This window comes from Pinus tabuliformis, chromosome 7 (genome assembly GCF_031772625.1).
Source record: "Pinus tabuliformis cultivar Carrire ecotype Pingquan chromosome 7, CPIR1, whole genome shotgun sequence".
NCBI lineage: Eukaryota > Viridiplantae > Streptophyta > Pinopsida > Pinales > Pinaceae > Pinus > Pinus tabuliformis.
Window position 1 is genome coordinate 1,421,346,510 of NC_142293.1, and position 5,024 is coordinate 1,421,351,533.

Here is a 5,024-nt window from a genome sequence, read left to right on the forward strand (position 1 = left end):
AAAAATGTATTGAAAATATATATTTATATATTCAAAAATGTTTTAAATCATTTTTATTGATTTAGAATGTGGAACATATTCTCCTATGTAGTTGAGTATATAATGTAGTTGATTTAAAATGTGGAATATACTAACCTATTTAATTGAATTTAAAGTGGTAATTTAACTATTTTGTATTTTAAGATTGTTTTTGAATATATTCCTTAACTAATTTTACTTTTCATTCAAATTATCAATTTAATTGTATAATTTGCAATAATTTTTGTCTTTAAATAGGCTACATTTTAACAATATATATTTGCATATTTATTTTAACTTTGAAAGATAATATTTCCATAATCTTAACTATATCCATCTTAACTCTATACAGAGTTAAGATGGATCTAGGTTGGTTTAATTTTGCCCTTTAAATAGGTTATATTCCACATGAATACTATGGTTCATTTTTGTTTTTGTTATTATTTTATTTTTATAGAGTTATTTTTATTATTTTTTATTTTTTCTTTGAGAGAGTTAAAATGGTTTTTAAATTTTATTTATATGACATTACATTATTGGGCTAGATAGAGTCTTTAAGCCCGGGGTTATTAAATTTTATTTATAGGACATTACATTATTCGGCTCGAGAGAGTCTTTAATCCCTCTAGGTGCTTGATTTCGCCCTTTAAGTAGTCTATATTCCACATGAATACCATGGGTTCTCATACTATGGGTCAATACCAAAGGAACCCAAGAGCCCTCTTGATAAGTAACTATTATAGGGTTCTACGACCTGTCCTCTTCTTTGTAAATTGGGTCACAACCAGAGGGATTTGAACCTTGGATCTCTCAGCTTTCACAGATTTCACATTACTTCCATCACTAATTGAATTTCCCCCCTTACACAATATCATGAAGTTATTTTTATTTTAACATTAATTTTTTATTATTTTATTTTATTTTGATCAGTAAAAATATTTTCACTTAGGGTTATTTTTACTTTTATTTTTAGGGTTAAACCAGACATTACATTACAACATCTCTACCATACCGAGTTGGAGAACACCTCTCGATGCAATAAAAATATAAAATATAATTATCTTTGGCTTTTATAAATTCAATTCAATAATTATCATTAACTTAATTTCATAAAACTTTATGGATGTTTGAAGTCCAACTTATTAGCAATTTTTGTTCTTATGAAACTTATTTTAAATACCTATTTAACATCTTTTTGAAGATAATCTATCTTATAACATTTTGAATATATATATATATATATATATATATATATATATATATATATATATATATATATATATATATATATATATATATTGACTCATCATCTTTGACCTTGTTGAATTTTTCTAATATTTGAAAAAGAGGTTTTCATCTCAAGAGATTTGATCTCTCTCTATGCTTAGCGATGATAGTTAAGATGGATCTAGGCTAGTTTAATTTCACCCTTTAAATAGGTTATATTCCATGTGAATAAGATGGTCCTCATACCATGAGTGAATACCATGAAGTTATTTTTATTTGAACGTTATTTTTTTATTATTTTATTTTTGTTTCGATCCAGTAAAAATATTTCCATATAGAATTATTTTTATTTTTATGGTTAGAGAAGACATTACATTACATCTCTACTATATTGAATTAGAGAATGTCTCTTTGAACAATGAAAATATAACATATAATTATCTTTAACTTAATTTATTAAAACTTTATAAATGTTTGAATTCCAACTTATGAAGATTTTTCTTCGTATACCTCATTCAAATACCTATTTCACTTTAGTATTTAACAAATTTTTTTAAATGATCTATCTCCTAACGTTTGACAATAGATATATCTACATTAAACTTGACTTATCTTTAACATTCTTGAATTTTTCAAATATTTGATTAATTTTAATAGTCTTAAGATGTTTATTATTCTATAGAAGTTTAGTAAATAAAATAAAAGATAAACTCAACAAATAGGATAATGAACTTTGAATTCTGGAATTTTTCCATTCACACCATTCTAATCGCCAATAAATTTTAAACATTTTGAATTCCTCACCTTATTACAATGTATTTTTCATATGAGAAAATGAATATTAATTAATTTGATTACTTCATGGAATCACATTTAAAATATTTTAAAGGTGAATACTTAGTGTGGATTCGAAAATCATTGTTATGTAACAACTAAAACCAATCATCCATTTGTTTCACTTACTGTTGGATACCTAATCTTTTAAAGGTTAGTGTGGAAGCTGAACAACCAAAGGGAGTCCAAGGGACCACTTGGAATATGAAACCAAGGGTCACTCCTATGTAGTATAAATATGTATCATTGTGAATAAGAAAAACAATCTAATGTTTATCTTTCATATTTCCTTCGCCATGTATGTGCTTAACATGGTATAAGAGCAGGCGATATCCTGCCCTGCTCATATTTGAGCCACTAGTTTCTTGTGGCCTTTCTCTATGTCCCTGTCAGACTTTTGCGTTGTCTAAAATATTCCAAAATCTACCTGCACCAGTCAAAGTGCAGGACCTAAATTTGGGTCTCTTCCCTGCTAAATCCTAGTATATACGAAGGCTATTGTTAGATATCATCATTGTCTGAGTTGGGTAACACAAAGGGGGTGTTTGTAGAGCAGAGGATGAGCTTGATGATGATGAAGATGAAGGAGTAGGTTTATCGTGCTTTCATATTTGCATGGTGCCGCCGAATTTTCCCTCTCTGGCAGCTTAAAACGAAGCGACTACACATGGTTGCAGGATACTTCCACTCAAACGCTTCAAGTACAGTCTGTATTTTTGCAAATGGCTTGCAATGTTCTCTCTTGTAAGTCCTATAGAAATGTTACATTTACCCTGAGTGAATCATGTCAGCGATTAATTTGTCACCTGTCACTACAACTTTTCCCATTTTAAATAGAAAAATTGGCACTGGTTTGAGTTGCACATGCTATGGCTTTCTCAAAGTGGGAATTTCTCTGCGTTGTCATTTCTGGTGCCCCTTCTGAAAACCTTGGCCCCCCTCAGAACTGTATTTTTTAATATGTTATTCCTTTGCATGCACTGTTGTGTCCTATCAGATAACAATTCACATTGTGGATGTATCCCCACTCCCTGTTCTCACTGCTCACAGTCATCCCCAACGCCCACCATCTGACTTCTATCACATCAGTCCCTCGACTCCTTGCTCTTCCCACTACACAATGGAACTCACCCCAACAGCCAACAATTCATCAAGTCAATAATGTTAATTTAGATCAAGTGCTCATTTCATAAGCACATTTGCAGGTAGATATAGAAGTTCAGTCTGCACTTCCCAAGATAGTCATCAGATCTTGGGAAGAAATTGTCCATAACAAGCACAGAATAGGTCTTGGATATGAAAAGGATGTGTCATTTCAAATTCTAGATTAATCAAAACCCATCAAATTTCAAAGTGCTGGGTTTCTTCATGACAATTCACCTTCAACTCTTCCAAATTCTGCTCCTCTTCCACAACAACAACAACAGATTGTGAAATGCCAACACTGTGATTGAGTTGGCCATATGAAAGATCATTGTTTTGATCTTCATCCATGTAAGCACTATCATAAAACCAGTGATTCTTCAAACATAACTTCAAAAACAAGTCTCCTGCAAGAATAAAGATTCATCTTGGATGGATCGCTTCTTGGAAATGGGCATCAACAGCCAAGAAGATATTTCAGTCATATGTCCAAACTTGTTCTTGAGTATTGAACAGTGTTGCAGTTGAGTTTTCTCCATCATCTGACCTTGTATCTGACAAGGGGGGAAACGATAGTCATCTACAAGCTTCAAAGCCACATCAAAAGAGCCTGAGCCACAACCTTCCATACCAAATTCAGAGTTTTAGCCCGAGACAAAGATGCCCTTGATCATGCCTTCAGTTAGTGATGCCTCTTCAACGAATTGGCAACACTTCCTCTAATAGAAGACTTGAGCTTCTTTCTAGTTTTGGAAGAGTTCCAGGAATTGCATTAAGCATTCCAGAGTTGATGGTAATCCATAAAACATCACACGTTGAGACCTCCCTTTTCAAGATGAGGTTCTCCCTCTTATGCAGGGTGATACCTCCCTTTCATGGTTAAAGGTTTCTCTCTTCAAAACATCAGGAGCACTTCCTCTAGCAGAAGACCTTAGCTTCTTGCTAGACCTGGAAGAGTTCTAGGAACTGCACTAAGCATTCCAGTGTTGGTGGTTATCCTTAAACCACCTCCCTTGATACCAACATTTCAGAGAGAACATTTAGCCTAGTGTTGCCATGCATTTTTGCACATTTTGTATTACAACTCTCTTCTTGGACTAATACATAACCCTTCGGATTAAGGGGGGGAATGTTGGACACCTAATCCCCTAAGGGTTGGTGTGGAAGTTGAACAACCAAAGAGAATCCAAGGGACCACTTGGAATATGAAACTAAGGGTCACTCCTATGTATTATAAATATGCATCACTGTGAATAAGAAAAATAATCTGATGTTTATCTTTCATATTTCCTCTACCATGCATGTGCTTAACACTTACCATTACCACAAATTGACATATAAAAAAATGCATATGATTTTGAACTATTCTATGTAACAATTAAGAAAATCATCTATTTGTTTCATTAATAAACTCATAAAATTACCAATTAAACATCATATTTGAACTTTAACTTTTGGGTTTCCTAAAGGGATCTAAACTAGCAATTGTTGTCGAAATTCTACAAATATCGCTCTGAGACCTATGTAGAAAATTTGACTATAGATTAACCCGATAATGCAATATAACCAAAGAAAAATACTATAATCTACTTCTACTATCAATTTTTGTTGTGGAAGCTTAAAGATTGAGCAAGATCAAGCTGAACACATATAACCAGAAGAAGAAGAATCAATCATCCAAGACACATGAAAATACTTTGGGGAAAGACTCAGCTAAAAACCCCACTATCCATATTATAATACAAGGTGGAAATACATCAGAATTATACAAAGCCTTAGCTCTCAGTAGAATCCTCACAGAT